The 18,434-nt window shown below is 45.3% G+C and overlaps 1 protein-coding gene and 1 pseudogene across 1 annotated transcript in view; both read left to right on the plus strand.

Moving 5' to 3' along the window:
- LOC138248882 (zinc finger protein 420-like) overlaps positions 1-7,595 on the plus strand; it is a 67,242-nt pseudogene extending 59,647 nt beyond the window's left edge.
- LOC138248884 (oocyte zinc finger protein XlCOF6-like) overlaps positions 1-18,434 on the plus strand; it is a 256,396-nt gene that overhangs the window by 59,585 nt on the left and 178,377 nt on the right. The window lies entirely within an intron of this gene.

The raw sequence follows: 18,434 nt of genomic DNA on the forward strand, positions 1-18,434 counted from the left end.
CCTCAGTTTGTTGGAAAAGTGTCTGCCTGGTTCGGTATATTCTCTCCTGTCTCTGGCTCCTCCTCCTCCTCCTCTGCTGGGCGGCATGGACTCTCCTCCTCCATGCTATCACATACAGTTCAGCCATTTTGACTAACCCAGATGCCTTGGGTCTCCTTTTATACTTTGGTTCTGGTTACCACCTGCTCTGACTTAGTGGTAATTTGGGTGTGCAAAATGGGCTTTTTGCGACTAGCCGCAATTTGCGAGTGGCTTTTTCATATGGTTTGCGACTTTCAAATTGCGACTTACTCTTTGCGGGTCGCTCAATGAGGTCGCTATTTTTGCGAGTCGGTAATGGCTCGCATCGTAATTTGCACTTCGGAAATGGGATTTTTGCATCCCATTTCGGATTTTGCGAAGTCGCAAACTGCGAATCGGGCCATTTGTGACTCGCAAAACTTTGCTACATCTGGCCCTTGGTTCCCTTACAGTACTAGAAGTTTCTTTACGTATTTTGAGTTTTGTTTGACGATCTCTAAACTCCCAGTTTCTGGTCCATTGTATTATGTTTGTTTTAATGATTTTTAAATACAAGCAACAAACAGTATGAGGTGGATGATCTACCAAACCAATAAGTCATCAATTATAAACACTTATTGTTTACAATGGTACCCTATAGAAAGACAGACAAGGATATAACCAAGGTCTGTTGTAATTTCAGGAAAGCAACTGTTCTTAGGCATACATTACATTACACAGCATTTGGTATCATCTCCTCATTAAGTTGATGGTAATTCCCTGTGCGCATCATGTGAGGTTTTTCAGCAACACTCCAGTGATCAGCAGCTTTAAGCCACTTGCTGAGCCTTATCAGGCTAACCAGTGCATGGCTATTCCTCTACCTGATGGCAGGGTGAATACAGAAATAGTTGATGTCTCTTTAAACACCTTTCAATTCGTTTACTGTTATCTCACAGTAGAGTGCTAGTAATCAGCAGGACTACAATATGTGGATAAAACTCTGCTCTGCGATTTCCGTACCTAGTACAGACATATCTCATGTAACTAGTTGGGACCCAAGTAGACTGTGTCTCATTTCAAATTCGGCACTATCAGAACTTGTTTTAACTTGTGCAAGTCAGCTTCCATTAGCTCTACACATCTTACTTGGACCTGATTAACAGATCTGGTTGTTTCCTGTATGATCTCAGCATTGTATGTATGACATAGAAATCTAATGTCCCCTCAACCCCATATGGTTGACAGCAGTTTGTTTAAGACTGTGGACTGTTTTGACAGAAATTCACACATGCCAATTTTGCTGCCTAGGGTAAGGTTGCATACACTAAGAACTGCCCTCTATCGAAACTGTTAGTGTGTAGTAGTTTGACTCTTGCTCTAGGCAAGACTGCTGGTTTTTGGAGGACAGTACTTATGTTTGTAGGCGCCTAGGTCAATCCTACAACAAGTCCCAACTGTTGTCCCAGCCCTTCCGGCTCACAAGCAGTACCTCACCAAATACTCAAATAGTAAAAAGTGATTTGTGGCAACCTTTAAGCATGAACTCCAGTGCGACATCTCAGGGAGGTCGTGGTTAAACAGAGATTACCCCTTTTCTCACATGAACAACATGTCTCAGTCAAACACACAGGCAATGAAGGAAATGCAGTAGAGTTTTCATAAGGTTTTATTAACAAGACTGCAATCTACAATAAGTTGCATGGGCTGCAATGATTAGGATAAGTAACAGTGCAAGAAACAGAATTGTAAAGACAAGTCATTAATACAAAGACCCCCCACCATCTTGCAGTAACATGAAATGACATGAGATGTGAAATATGTCCTAATAAGACGAACCTATGCCCTAGCCTAAAGAGAGCTAGGCGTGTTAAACCTAATCTGCCAATACAATGTCCATGAGAAGAGCCTCCAACTCTTGATACCTTGGAATGAGATCTCTAGATCAGACTCCGTGAGGACACGAACACTGGGTCAGCGTCAAGGTGATGTGCAGCATCGATAGCATCTGGTAGGAATCCCCCTAACTGTCTGTGTAAGGTGTATTTATACAGATCTGATCAGACTCCTGACGTAGGTCTGTTCCCAAACAATAGATAACACGACATGCTTAGGATGGCAATTACATAAGAAATTCCCTTGAAAGCGCAAAGAGGGAAACTACCTAATATGAATACCTACAGTGTCTTTATCTTTGGCGCTGATAGTGACGCGTTAGTACAGTTGCACTGATAACATGAAACTAAAACATTGGCCTAACTAAAAACAATGCAGCCATCGTGGAAGGATGTAATTAAATAGTAGCGCTAAAATGGAGCAAGCTATGTAGGGTAAAAGTCACTAGGTGATGGGGGCACAAGTCTGCAAGCCAGAAGGCTAAGCTAACTTCTGCTTCCCATCAAAACAAGATAGGATCCACTAAAGGTGTTGAATCTAACCAACATAGCATTATTGAACACACGGCCAATGTCTTTGAAACATTAAGGCACTGAAAAGTGGCAGCCCCTCTAATAGCTCTTTGGGATGATATAGACATTGCCTGGCCACTGTTTTTGCCAGTGAACCTACAGACATTATACACTTTGACATGCCACCCAAATCTCATTTCCCCTCTAGGATTTGATTTTTGTCCTGAAAATGATTCTTTTTCCAGCTTTGTTGTGTTCTATTTTCATTGTTCCATATTTTTTTACTAAGCTATGAACATGATCAAGTGAAATGTACTGATTAATTGTCTTACTGTGCCCCAGGACTTAAGCTACAACTCGCTTCCGAAGGGCAACACCATTATGTGGTGTTGCCTGTGTTACTATTCAGATGAATTTAGACTCTTGTACATACTGGCCTGTTTTTTTTTTTTTAGAGCAGAATCAATGTTGATTTCTGTAAGAGAGATTATGGTCTGTAGTGGCACAGTCAGCTAAGATGATGGGCTGAATTGCTACCTAGACTAATTATCCATTGTCTAAAATGTATTCAGGGATTCACTTTTTTTTTTTTACATTCAGAGACATAGTGTTGCCTATAGATTTCAACATTGCAACTATTGTTTGTATCCCCAGAGAGGCGATTCCTGAACACAGAATCAGATGAAGAGTAATGAACAAAATATGACAATACTCGAAAGCTATCTGATACTCAAGAAGAACCAGAACTGATACCAATCAGTAATTTGCAATGGAACAACTCAGCAGGAGACACAGCATGTCATAAATGATCAGACGTATTCTGCAAGAACATCAAGTGCAATCCAGCAGCTTCAAGAGGCTGAGGATGTTCTGCTGCCGGACCCAAAACATCCAAATAAATTAAAATCATAAATATTACACTGTCCCATCACCTGCAGTATTAATACATGCCAGAGACCACCCTTTATCTTCTGTAATGATGAGGTTATTACAACAATGCTCCCCTCTCTAACATGATAATGTAAATGCTATGGTGTTAGTCCAGCATAAACGCTGTTGTGGCTGGACCTTACAATCTGTAGAGAGAGACCTTACATACATGAATCGTGAAGCAGACATCTGAAAGTTAAAAGAAAGGAGTGTTTGGCTACTAGAACTTAAAGACTTGGTAATGAGTTTTAATCTTTGTGTGTGTATTCCATAAATATTGTCCAAGAAACAGACTATTTAGATAAGCTGTGAGTTTTATTCTTTGCACACATACTTGAACGTTCTTAACGTAGGTTGAAGACACAGCTTCTGATTGAAAGGTCATACCTATGTTATCAGTTTTGTAAGAATTCCAGTGATTATTAAAAAATATTATTACGAACAAATGCACTGCATTCTGTACACATCTAGGTAATATTAAAGCATAGTTACTTCAGGAACCACAATGGTCAGTCAGCAAACACATTTACATGATTTATACCAAAATATAACCAACGCTTAGACTCTAAACCCCAAAGGGAAAAACAAAAACATGCACACAATATAAGGCAAGCTTTGGCTTCTCCTCAGTACCAAAATAGCATAACCAAACATGCACAGGGGAAAACCCATGAGAACAGAGTGAATGTGGCAAGAGTGTTCATCAGCTATCACAGCTAAGACTTATTAACAAACAAAAACAAAAGTAATAACATGAAGTTCTAGGTTTGTAAAAATAATTTTAATTGGTCATAATCCTTACACTGCTCTTAGTAACAGCTCAACAGCAAACTTATTTAGGTGTAATGAATGTAAGATGACTTTTAATGAGCCATCAGCTCTATGGGGCTAATAACGGACACATACAGTGGAAAACACAGATGCATACAGTATAAATGGAAAGAGCTTTCCACTAACAGCAACTAAAAAGTTCCATCAAGGAACACACACAGGAGGTAAAAAAAAAACTTACACCTGCAATGAATCTGGAAAGAGGTTTACCCTCCCTGAAAAACTAAAGGCTCCATCAGAGAACATACACATCAGTGGGAAAACAACTATATCCTTGCAGTGAGTGTAGCAAACACTTAACTGATTTATCAAAATTAAAGATGCATCAGCGAACACACACAGGTGGAAAACCATACACATGCAGTGAATGTGGCAAGGGCTTTACTTATGCATCAATACTAACCATCCATCTGCGACAGCATACAGGAGAAAAGCCATACACTTGCCAAGAATGTGGAAAGAGCTTTAGTACATCCTCAAATCTAAAGAGTCACCAGCTAACACACACAGGGGAAAAACCATACACATGCAGTGAATGTGGAAAGAGCTATACTCGACAATCACAGCTAACCGTCCATCTGCGATGGCATACAGGAGAAAAGCCATACACTTGCCAAGAATGTGGAAAGAGCTTTATTAAATACTCATATCTAAAGAGCCACTACGTAACACACACAGGAGAGAAACTCTACACATGCCAAAAATGTGGAAAGAGCTTTGCTTGTTCATCAAACCTAAAGATCCATAAGCGAAAGCACACAGGGGAAAAACCTTACACTTGCAGTGAATGTGAGAAGAGCTTTAGTACAGCTACGCATCTAAAGAGTCACCAGCTAACACACACTGGGCAAAAACCATACACATGCAGTGAATGTAGAAAGAGCTTTACCCGACTATCAGGGCTAACTAGCCATCTGCGATGGCATACAGGAGAAAAGCCATACACTTGCCAAGAATGTGGAAAGTGCTTTAGTGAATCCTCATGTCTAAAGAGCCACTACGTAACACACACAGGGGAGAAACCCTACACATGCCATGAATGTGGAAAGAGCTTTGCTTGTTCATCAACCCTAAAGATCCACCAGCGAATGCACACAGGGGAAAAACCTTACACTTGTAATGAATGTGAAAAGAGATTTAGTACAGCTTCACTTTTAAAGAGCCACCAGCTAACACACACAGGGGAAAAACCATACACATGCAGTGAATGTGGAAAGGGCTTTACTCGACCATCAGAGCTAAACGTCCATCTGCGATGGCATACAGGAGAAAAGCCTTACACTTGCCAAGAATGTGGAAAAAGCTTTATTAGATCCTCATTTCTAAAGAGCCACCACCTAACACACACAGGGGAAAACCCCTACACATGTCATGAATGTGGAAAGAGCTTTGCTTGTTCATCAAACCTAAAGGTCCATAAGCGAAAGCACACAGGGGAAAAACCTTACACTTGCAGTGAATGTGAGAAGAGCTTTAGTACAGCTACACATCTAAAGAGTCACCAGCTAACACACACAGGGCAAAAACCATACACATGCAGTGAATGTGGAAAGAGCTTTACTCGCCCATTTTACCTAAGCACCCACCTGCGATGGCATACAGGGGAAAAACCTTTTACTTGCAGTGAATGTGGAAAGAGCTTTAATACATCTTCAAATCTAAAGAGCCACTGGCTAACACACACAGGAGAAAAACCTTACACATGCAGTGAATGTGGAAAGAGCTTTACTCAAGCATCAGACCTAACCATCCATCTACGAAGGCATACTGGAGAAAATCTATACACATGCAGTGATTGTGGAAAGAGCTATAGTAGATCTTCACATCTAAAGAGGCACCAGCTAACACACACAGGAAAAAACACACACATGCAGTGAATGTGGAATGAGTTTTATTCATTTATCAACTATAAAGATCCACCAGCGCATGCACCAAGGAAAAACAATACACATGAAGAAATGTCCACATTCACTCCACTTGATCATCAATCCTAACCATCTATCTACAAAGGCATGTGGCAGAGAAACCATACACTTGCAGTGAATTTGGAAAGAGGTTTAATAAATCCACGCATCCAAAAAGCCACCATCTAACACACGGGGGAAAAAACCTATACCTGCAGAGAATGTGGAAATAGCTTGTCAAGCACCAGACCTAACCCATCCGTCTGTGAAGGCATACAGAAGGAAAAAAACATACAAATGGATTGAATTTTAAAAGACCTTTAGTAAATCCATGCGTCTAAGGAGTCAGCAGCTAATAGGCAAATGCAAAAAATACACACATGCAGTGGATGCGGTAAGAGATTTACTCAAGCAACCGTCTTAACCATCCATTGGTGAAGGCATACAAATGCAGTGAAGGTGGAATGGGCCTTGCTACCTCAACATACCTAAAATAGCACCAACAATCACACACAGTGAAACAAAACCATAAAATATATAGGATGTTTCAGTCATTCATAAACTGTAAGCTACCTCCTGCAAAGCCACTGATGTAAGTGAAGGAAGAGCTTTTAGGAGTTATTATGCCTAGCAGTCAATTAGTGAACACACAAAATGAAAATAACATTCTGTTGTACTGCATGTAGGAAAAGCTTTCATGCTTTATTTGCAACTACCTCTCCACCGGCAAATGTACACACAGGAAAACTCATACATAAGTATCAAGTAGGGTGTGTTTCGTCTGTCATGAAATTATAAGTCACTGTCAGCAACACATCCAAGAAAATATTTTTTGCTACAATAAATGTGGTAGGTTTTTGTTTCCTTTTCAGCATGCAGGGATGTAAGGTTTATAAAGAAACAGTGTCTAGATCTTGCCAATGTCAGGTAATATTTAATTATTGTGCTTTCTAACTTTGGAAAAACACAAAATTATGTTGAAACTACCATCCCACTCTTGAAGTTGCTTTTTCCGTGGTGTAAGGAGAGAGAGCTCTTTGATCCTGCTATGCAATATATTGGTAACCTTTGGCATTGTTGACCAGGGGGCACATTTTTCTATTTCATTCATGGGCATGGGGATGGTGGGTGCTTTAATGAATTATGTAAACATTAAGGTCCAGGTATATTTCAATGTATAAACTTTGTTTTTGTAGGCTAATAATAGGTACCCATGTATTTTGGTCCTACATTTCCATCATGGGGTTCTGATGATACCATAAACAACTAAGCCAAAGGCCAAATGGTTTGTAAATATCACCAGATCCCTTAGATGGGAATGTAGGGTCATGTTATAAATGTTAGTCATTTTGTATTTGTTATATTACATGATTTTTTTTGTGGCAGTTGGGTTGAAGAATGCATTGTTTTTCAAATGGGAATGTTTACTAAAAACTGTACGTGAAGTCTGCATAATGGTGAGATGGTAAATGCTGTTCTCCGCATTCAGTCAGTAAAATAAGTATGGTCAGGTTTGAATTTTCATGATTGGAATACTGAATTGACAAAACATAATAGTAAAGCTCTGAAGACTGGTTTGAGGCTGTTTACTTGCTGATAAAACCCATGCTTCATAGGAACCCATGAAATGTCTCCTAAGCCCCTAGAGGTAAGTTAAAGAACATCTTACAGGATTACCTTCTATGTATCTTTTCTTCTATGAAATTATGATTTAATTTCATTGCTTGAATCTGGGAATTATGTATGGTTGTAAATAGAGGAGTACAATGTGTTGAGAATAGGAAACAGCAATCTTTATATGTATATTTTTGTTCTTTTAGTAATTATGATGTGTAGGATGACCAGATGACACCATCTCGCAAGAACTTTTAATTTAACAATCATTTTTTTGAGGTCAGTTAATTTTCTATTGAAAAAGAACCATGATTACAATACCTGTAATGTACTAATATATTATATGAAATCCAAACCTGTCAAGCAGCATTCACATGACACTGATTCATCTGGCCATCCTCATGATGTCCCACTATTTATGTTTGACAGAATATAATAATTCAGAATGCATTTTTTAACTTTTTAAAAATGTTTGATTTCACATACTATTGGCAAACTTATCATATCTGTAAATAACAATTCAGTTTAGAAAATGTTCCCTACTTTGTGCAAAGATTACACTTTAGCATAAATATTGTCTACTATCTGATTTGTGGGGCAATAGGCTTAAAGGATTTCATGTTAATACATTTTACTCTTATTAAACAGCAATATTTACTTTAATGGCACGCAGTCTGAAGTGCACACTCGGAGACATAATGCATTTCTTTTATTTCTGATGAACTCTGGGAGAAGCATTGTGTACTTCCCATGTTCAACAGGCTGGGCTGTTACATGCCCATGTGGGATGGGGGAAGTAAATTAATCTTATTTTTAGAAAAGCAGTACATACTATGGAAACCTATAGATAATTTATACCACTTCCTATGCGTTCTTCATTTTTTTTTTTTTTTAAACACCAAACTAAATATGGAAGAATGCAGGGGGGCGTGGTTTGGGGCATGAAGATGGCAGTCACACTCAGAGAACGCTCTGGACCCCTCTGTCATCTGCCGCATTGTCTTGGCCTGTACCACCCCGCGGTAGCTGGCATTACATCTGGCACACTCTGTGTCTGGCCTGGAGTGGGAGTAAGGTAGCGGAGGCCGCCACAGCCACCATCGGGGTTGCCTGACTTGATCCTCCCTGTGACCTAAGATGGAGGGCTGGGCTGTGGTGGGCCGGCAGACTCTGCTGCCTGAGACACTCCCATCCAGCCCCCAACGTGGAGATAGTCGGGTGGTCAGCCGAGGGCCTGGAATCTCGTACAGTGTGGGCATGCCCCTTCAGGGGGACTCCTGCTGTGCCGCCCCCTAGATTGAGGGACACAGGGGCGATCTGAAAGTTGTGGAGTTGTTGGGGCTTCCTGGCCTGCAGACTGCCGCTTGGACCCCAGGATGAGGCATAACAGACATATGGGCGCTCCAGTGGCCCTGTTTGGGGCTCAGACTGGTGTGCCTGGCCTAGGACCGGCCAGTCTGCCTCTGGTCTCCGCGGGGGTGCGGCTGCCACTCGTTGCTGAGGTCATTGCCCTCTGGGGCCCTGACTCCGGGGCTGCTCGGCGCTCCTTGGTGGAGGCGGGCCCTCCTGTCCATTGGGGTTCAATTCTGGTGGTGAATCTGGGAGGTGCCTGTTGGCACGTGGTGTGACCCAGACAGGGCCTTTTGTCTTGTAAATAGTGCTGGGTCACCATGACGTGGCACGGATACCTGCGAGCCCACCTCGAGGGACGCCTGTCATGACTAGAGCTGTGTTGGCCCAGTGGAACTCCGGGCCGTTGCCAAAGTTCTTCCTCTTTTGGCCTGACCGGCAGGTGGGCACACTTGGACCTCCTGAGACCCGCCTGCTTCCTGCTCCAGGGCCCCTATTTCATTCCTCTGCACACTATAGGGACTCTGTAATAAGAACAGGAGCGGCAGTGACTGTTGGCTGCTCATGCACCGGCAAGCGGGCCAACCCTCTGCGCCCCTGTGAGAGACAGCCTGAAATATGGGGAGAGATAAAGTTGGTAAACCCTCCCCCCCTCCCAGCAACGAATACAGCAGTTCACCACCCTGCCAGGTAGCTCCGGGGGCAACACTGCAGCTAGAGACACATCTGTAGTTGACTGATTGGACACTATCCTTCAAGCCATACACTCCTCTCGGAATGCACTGGGGACAAAAATTGGGGAGGTGCGGGAAGATGTCGGCCTGCACCAGGATTTCTAGAAGACAGTGGGTCGCATTACAGAGGTGGAGGGTAGTGTATCTACAGTGGAATATGATGGAACGCAGGACTAAATTTGCTCAGTTGTTGACCCGGATGGATGCACCACCGAGCAAACGATGCAGAAAAGTGGTCAAGACACAACACCTGTACTTCGTAGGGTTCCCTGAGGAGGTTGAAAACTCATGCCCTGCTGAGTTTTTGGAACAGTAGCTCAGATCATGGATGCCTGCAAATAAGCTGTCCCCATGGTTCGCAATCAAACGGCCCCACAGGGCACTGGCTCCTAAGCCTCCTCCAGGAGGCCAAAGGCGCCTGTTGATAGCATGCTTTCTTAACTTCAAGGACCGTGCCAAAATCCTCAAGGAAGCTCGGACAAAATCTGACCTTTGTCACAAGAAGGATAAAATACTCCTCTTCCCAGACTACACAAGGTAAGTTCAGAATACACGTCACTCCTATGAAACAGTCAAACAGAAGCTTACAGCAATGCATCTGTCTTATATGCTCATGTTCCCTGCATGAATCAAAGTGTTTGTGGTCGGCAAATCGTCTTCTTTGACACATGGAGTCGGCCTGGGAATGGCTTACTGAGGAGACCCGACTCCAGTGCGCGGCACTCCCTTAGCCCCTCCACAGCGCCTGGCGAGGGTCGGCGCTCGACGAGGCGCTCCCTTCGGTCTGTCACCTTAAGAGGAGCTGCACCTGGTCTTGTTGGAGGAAGTACCTTAGTGCATCCTTATCACCTAGTCTTGAGTCACCAAGGCTTTCGATAAACCAAAGGCTGGACTCGCCTGTACTTGGAACTGGCAGTCTCACTCCAGCGGTGCCTGCTGCGGAGCGGCTAAGCCAGACCCCTCCACCTTTCTAGGTAAGCTGAGGGAGACACCTGATGAGGGAACTCTTCACCCTGGCTACCTGGAGGATTTACTGGCTAACCACCTGCTGCACGGCAGGCACTGTATTGCATGGATCTGACTCACTGGAGGGGTTCACCACTCCATTTCCATCTTGGACAGAGTGTTGTCAGGTTGAGGTATGCGGTTTGGGGCGACAGATGCTTGTAAAAGGGAAATATGGGGTGGGGAGGGAGTTGGGGGAACGGGGAGGGTTTGTTGTGACAAATTTAAGTAATTCTGTTGTTTGTGATTTTATGTTATAAACCTCTTTTTTCCACAGGTAGTCACATGAGTCCATTGCCACCACTCCAGATGCTTCCCCGGCTGAGACATGCACTCGACTTAGGGGAATGTGGTTCAGAGTCCACTGACTCCCTCCGCCCCTCTGGGCGTCCCTTCAATGTAATCTCGTGGAGCGTTAATTGCCTGCTGGATAAGGTTAACCGTTCTGCTTTTCTTAGCTATGTCCACCGCTTTTCTTCCTCCATTTTGAATGTGCAGGAAACATACTTAATGGGTTCCCGCTGCAATATGCTTGCTAGATACAGCTTTGACAGAGTCTAACATGCTGGGTTCAGTAGGGGATCTGGAGATACTGCTTCACAAAGCATTTCCTTTGATGGCGGTCAAGGCAAGGTTCACCCTCTCAGGGTTGTTAAATCGCTGTGACTGGGGTGTTGGAGGGTCAACTGCTTAATCTTCTCGCTATATAAATCTCTCCCCGCCCCCCCGGGCTGCATTGGAGGAGTTCCTGGACACCCTCCAGGGAGTGGTAACGCAGCTTCCGCCACGCTTTACTTTGATAGGGGGCGACTTTAGTGCTGTGCCAGATCCCTCCGTTGATTCCACCAGTCCCCCATCCACTGTAAGAAGTAGTCGTGCTAAGTAATTGGGCTCATGGATTGGGCCTTTGTGATGTATGGTGAAAATGGAATCCCTGAGTGCAACAAATCACACATACCTCGGCGGCACACCACACACACACATGCCTGTATAGACCTCTTCTTCATGCCAGCCCTGGATGTGCTCTCTGTGGTCCACACCCCAATCTTTCCTCGTGGTATATCTGACCATACTCCACTAATGTTGCATGTGGGTGATTCCGGCACCCCACAGCACCGGATGTGGCGTTTAAATGCATGGCATCTCTTAGACGGGTCCTTTACTCAGGCCCTAGTAAAGTAACTCAAACATTACTTCTATACCAATGTCCGGTCATTGCTATGCCCCGGCTTTCTTTGGGCAGCCTGCAAGGCCACGCTTAGGGGCCATGCACGCCACCTCGTCTGGGTGGTGGAATGCACCAGACACCAGCACATCACAAGCCCTGAAGCCCAGACCCTGTGCCTAAAGGCACAACTCTCCCCCACTACTCAAGCCATCACTAGGCAGCTCCTGTCACTCCGGGAAGAGATTCGCCACCTCTTCTGTGAAACAGCAAAACACATGAGGTGGGCCTCATAGGCACGGGTTTGTGGCTGGGGGGATAAAAACAGGAAGTTATTGTACTGGTTGGCGTCCCACCTTTAGCCAATAGGGTTATTCCAGAGATCATTGACAAGACAGGCCAATCACACCATACCTCCCCAGCCATTGCCCAAGCCTTTGTTGCTTACTATGAGAAGCTCTATGAGGAACGCCTGCGCCCTTCGGCCAAACGGGCAGCTCCCCCTTCTCAACGAGGTGTTACTTCCACGCCTCTCTGATGCCGAAAGGCAAGACCTTGACGAAGCTGTAATCGGAGTTCGGCGTGGCCATTGTTGCACTAGCAGCCGGTAACACATCAGGCCCAGGCAGGTACACTGCAAATATAGTAAGCAGCTGGCTCCACACCAGGTGAACCTGTATGCTGAAATATTAGAAGGAGTATTCCCCCTGAGCTTGGCTTAGCCACACGGTGGTGCTTCCAAAGTCATGGCCTTCCTCGGTCTCAGGAGTGGCCCCTTCCTTCCCAAATCACTTCTGCACACTGAATAAAGATCTCCATCATTCTGGGCAAACCCCTGCGTAAGGTGCTTTGATCTTTAATCCTCCCGGACCAGTGCGGTTCCATGCCGGCCAGGAGCATGCAACACTGCCTCAGAATCCTGCATGTGGCCTTGGCTTATCATCATCTCCTGCCCCCCAGTTGGCGTTGCTCCTCATAGGTGTTGAGAAAGCATTTGATACCGTAAACTGTTCCTGCTTGTTCTGTGTGCTTCTGAAAGCAGGGTTAGGTCCCAAGTATAGTAGCCTGGTGTGAATCCTCTAATCCATCAGCATGGGTCCAGGTGAACGGTGTGATGTCAGACATCTTCCCTGTTGGGTGCGGGACTCATCAAGGTTGCCCTTGTCTCTTCTCTTTCCGTTAGCTGTAGAGCCCTAGGTGTGGATCCAGAGGGGGGGACCCCATGGTACGGGGGCGGGTCTGGGCCACTGGGCGTGAAGACTGCATTGCATTATATGCAGATGACGTCCTCCTATACCTGGCCAACCTAGCCAGCAGTGGTCCCCGATGCTTGCAGCTCCTGAACCTCTTCACAGAAGCTTCAACACTGGCAATTATTCCAAGCAAATCTGTACTAGTTCCACTGTACCCGGCAAGGGATAATTTAGACTGGCAGCACAATATCCCCATCTGGCGCATTAGCTTTTACTACTTGGTCATCACTGTTGCCCTGGAGCCCGAGTTTTCATAGTCCCTTAACATTACACCTCTGAATCACAAGATTAAGGAGGACCTTCACAGGTGGCAGGCACTTCTCCTTAGTGTCATGGGTAGGATCGCCCCATACAAACTAATGATATTGCCATGATTCCTCTACCTCCTCCAAAACTAACTCCCAATGATTTTGAGGCATTGGTTTAATGGGATGGAATAAGTGGTGAATCAATTTTTATGGCATAAATCACGTGCCCAGTTGGCCTTTTTCACCTGCCAACGGGACACCTATGAGGGGGAGCGGAGAAGTCAAACCTATATCTTTATTACTTAGCCTCCCAGTTGTTGGTGATCAATGACTGGTTTGGGGGTGGGTGGTGAGACCTGGCATATCAACTTGAATCCTTACAATAGAGTTCCCTCGCATTCTAGCGTTGCTCTATGGGGCACCACTTTCTGACAATATCTCAGAGGTGACCCAATCAGTGTTTAGAGGATGGAGGGCTGCTCAGCGCTACATGGGCTGGTGGTCTAAACTTACCTAACAGACCCCTCTGTGGCATGGCACGTGGCTTGGGGAGGTTGCTGCCCTAGAGGGATTTGGCAAGTGGGACACCATTGGTATCATACTCGTGGGCAACGGCTAGAGCCGGTTTCATATGCTTTTGTTTCATGACCTCAGACAGCAGTACTCCCTTTCAAATACCCAATTCCACAAATACTTACAATTGCAACATGCATTGAGGGCTCATATCTCGATGGACATGGCACTACTCGAATTCAGCCCGATAGAAGCAAAGATTATGATGTGAGTGCTCGGAAAAGGTGGAGTGTCTCAAATTTATCACACCCTGAGTTTTAACACACAGGATCCCATGACTGGTCTCACATCCAGATTGGAGGGTTGGCTGGGGCAACTGGAGGACGAGGACTGGTGTGATGCCATGATTGTGACTAGAGTGCTGACCATGTAATCGCGGCTCTGCCATATCCAAACGTATTACTTACACTGCGCCTATCTCACTCCAGACTGGATGCACAGGGTGGGACTCTGAGTTTTCTCCCAGTGCCCCCATTGTGCGCAGCCTGATGCTGATTTATTTTTCATATGGTGTGGGCATGTCCCATGATAGTGCGGTCCTGGGAGATGATTGCCACTAAATTGTCCACTACCCTAGGTGTTGAGCTACTCTGGGCTCTCATTCCAATCCTCCTTGGGGTCCTGGAGGGAATTGGGGGGGGTGAACGGGGCCAATCGCACCTTCTTAGGGACGGCACTGCTGGTGGCAAAAAGAGACATTGTTGCCCACTGGACCCTTACCAAACCCTCCTCCTGGTGCACCCAGCAGGAGAAACCAGTGTATAAGGCGCAGGGCGGCCCAGCCAAATATAATAAAGCAAGGGGTAAATGGACTGGGAATGTGGAATTGGAAGTACTACGAGGAGGAGGTCAGGGGAACATATAATGTAACTTTAAGATCTGCTGACCTCTGCACTGTATGGTCTTGGGTGGGCTTGATGGTGCTCTGGGAATGTGTTGTATGGATGGATCTCAATGTGACTTGTTCTATACCTTTTAAAAGAATACAATTGTTTATCCCAAAAAAATATGGAAGCATGGATTGTTCACACCTCGAACTTCCATGCTAACTTAAAACAGTCTACTCTCAGTTGACATCAATTTGTAAGCTTCGAATGAGGATCAAGTATTCAGATCTTGTTAACTCTCAGCTCTGTGAAAGGCCCAATATAATGTACAAATAATTTATTTTTGTTTGATTGTAATGATTTGATTAAGAAAGCTGTTATACAGCAAATATTTCATGGTGATGAGGCCTTAGTTCTGAAATATGACTTGTGAAACTAAAGCTAAACGTTATATAAAAAGTTCTAATTTTGTAAATAAATAAAACAGTATGTATGTTCATGCACAAAATGTAATATGCTGTTAAAGGGGCCATTACTTTTGAGTTTGGAAATCTTCAATTAGTCGTCCATCAGCAAAGGTACTAAGTAGCAAGTTACACTCAGCAGCTTTGCAGTGTGTGATTTGTCATGCTGTTTTCTTGTGTGGATTAGTTATTGGCAAGGTTATATAACCATGACCAAAGCACAAGGGTTTAAATCTGTGCAGTCGGGGTGCCAGAGAGTTGTTGCCCAAGGTGGCTACACTGCATTAAACTTCTGGGCCAGAGTCTAAAATCCACCTCTTGTCTACAGTCAACATGCTCAAAAACACCAAACAGTGGCATATCTACATAGTGTGTCACCTGGAGAGAAGTCAATCTGCTGCCTGGACGGACAGGTGGGCCTGAATCACCGCTGTCTCCATGTGACCTGTGCGCGCTGACGCTGAGGACTGCGAGTTGTACTTGGCGTGTTTGTAGAACTGAGCAGAGGGTGGGGTGCTTCAAGCCAGTCCTGCCGTGATCGCTCATGCCAGCTGCGAGGTCTAATGAAATGAAGAGGACTATGCAGTAACTCCATTCAGCAGCAATACACCTCCATGTGGCTTCCAGCAGAGGATGGGCCATTATTGAGTAGCCCTCTGGCAGAAGTCTGCGCTGGTGACGACTGATCAGGTCTGTAAGAGCTCATGGGTGAACTGCACTGGTTTCCTGGGCAGTGGCACAGCCTACTACCATCATCTGGCCTACATGGACATGCCCAGCTACAAGAAAGCCAATGAGGGAGGACTATCCTATCGCTGGGGCCTACTGTCTCCAAGTAAGGTGTGATGTGACAATTCCAGCATGCTCATTGGGAGCCCCGATTCATACTATATAACACAAAACCAGATGCTGACATCAGCGGATTTGCATCTGTCCTCCCCTAATAGTGTGATCTCAAAACGAGGTGTCCCCGAACAGAATGGTCCAGCTCCCATAGGTTGCATATACATCAGTTTTTGTTGAATGAGCTCAGCCTAGTTTTTAATTTTGTTTCTGGAAGAGGGATTCCAAATGTACCTGACGTGCCGAGAGAGGGAGAGAGTTCCAGAGTTTAGGTGCTAGATAGCCGAAGGAGCTACAACCAATGTACGCTCTCTTAACATTAGGAATGCTGACCAACATGGAACCAGAAGATTTGAGGTTCCTAAGTGGAACGTATGGTTTGATAAAAGAATGCAAGTAACGTGGGCCCCTATTCGAAAAGATCTTATGGCAGCAGCACAAGGCTTTGAAAGAAAGTCTCTGCTTCATTAGAAGTCAGTGCAATTTGGAGAGTGCGACCCCCATGCATTTGGGGATATTCAGCAGAAGGTGCGCTGTCTCTTTCTGCACTTGCTGGAGTCTCTTCAAACAGGTCTGTGACGCACTGAGATAGAGCACATTGCAGTAGTCCAGCGTAGACATGATTAAGGGCAGGACTATGTTTTTTGTGCAGATTCTGGAAGGAAGCAGAAGATTTTTGAAGGTTTTTTAGAATCTCGAAACGTTTCCCTGTGACAGCCATGATTTGGCTGTCAAAGGACATCGTCTCATCCATCTAGATACCTTAACCCTGGGTTTAGGGCAGGATATGGGACCAAGAGTTTCAGGCCACCAGGTGGTCGACCCGATATTAGCTTGCTTACCCGGGATAAAAATCTTAGTCTTCCCTGTGTTCAACTTGAGGCGGTTAAGATCCATCCACAAGGTGACCTCCGCAAGACAAGAACTTAGCGAGGAAGCCATGTGTATGTAGTTCTGAGAGAGGGTAATGATGAGCTGAGTGTGATCAGCGTATGTGATGATTGTGAATTCATGGTGTTGATGACTTCCACCAGGGGGCAAATGTATATATTAAATAGAGTTTGATTACCCCCCCCCCCCCCCCCCCCCCACTAATCAGGACCCCAGTAGTTATGCTCTCGCCCCTAAATTTGGTAATGGTAACTGTCTACCACAGTATTTCAGCCACAATTGGCACACTGGTGCCCCATTATAAGTCCCTAGTATATGGTACCTAGGTACCCAGGGCATTGGGGTTCCAGGAGATCCCTATGGACTGCAGCATATATTTTGCCACCCATAGGGAGCCCATACAAAGGGTTCTGCAGGACTTCCAGTGCAGACTGCGTGAAAAGGTGCAAGCACCATTTCACTGCCATTTTTCAATACACCGGGTCACTTATAAGTCACCCCTATGGCATGCCTTCTAGCCCAAGGACAGGGTGCTAAGTACTAGTGTGTGAGGGTACCCCTGCACTAGCAGAGGTACTCCAATGAACTCCAGGCCCATTTTCCCAGACTTCGTGAGTGCGGGGACGCCATTTTACGTTTGTAACTCCGAACATAGGCATGTTTGATATCAAACATGTAGGAATCATACCCCTACCTTTTTGCAAGCATTGGTTTTATAATTCCATGCACTCTGGGGGCTTCTTAGAGGACTCCCAGTACTGCTATTCCACCACTCTGAGGGTTTCAGGGCAGCCCAAGCTACTGCCACCTCCCAGACAGGTTTCTGCCCTCCTGTTGCTTGAGCAGCTCAAGTCCAGGAAGGCAGAACAAAGCATTTCCTTTGGGAGAGGGGTATTACACCCTCTCCCTTTGGAAAAAGGTGTTACAGGCTTGGAAGGGGTAGCCTCTGGCTTTGCTTTGAAGGGCATATTTGGTGCCCTCCTTTCATACGCCAGTCTACACCGGTTCATGGACCCCCAGTCCCTGCTTTGGTGTGAAACTGGACAATGGAAAGGAGAGTGACCACTACCCTGTCCATCACTACCCCAGGGGTGGTGCCCAGAGCTCCTCCATAGGGTCCCTGGGTTTTGCCATCTTGGAAACAACGTTGGCAGGAACTTTGGGAGCATCTGAGTGGCCAGTGCAGGCAGGTGACATCTGAGCCCCCTCCTGATAGGTGGTCACTCAGTCAGGTGACAGTCACCCTTTCTAACCTAGTTAGGGTCTCTCTTAAGGGTGATTCCTCAGATTCGGATTGCGAGACTCCAGCAGGAATCCTCTGCAACTCTCACTTCGACTTCTCACTGAAGAAACTGTATCTGGACGCCCCAGGACCCTACAAACTGCAACAAAGA

Source organism: Pleurodeles waltl, chromosome 8 (genome assembly GCF_031143425.1).
Source record: "Pleurodeles waltl isolate 20211129_DDA chromosome 8, aPleWal1.hap1.20221129, whole genome shotgun sequence".
Taxonomy (NCBI): Eukaryota; Metazoa; Chordata; class Amphibia; order Caudata; family Salamandridae; genus Pleurodeles; species Pleurodeles waltl.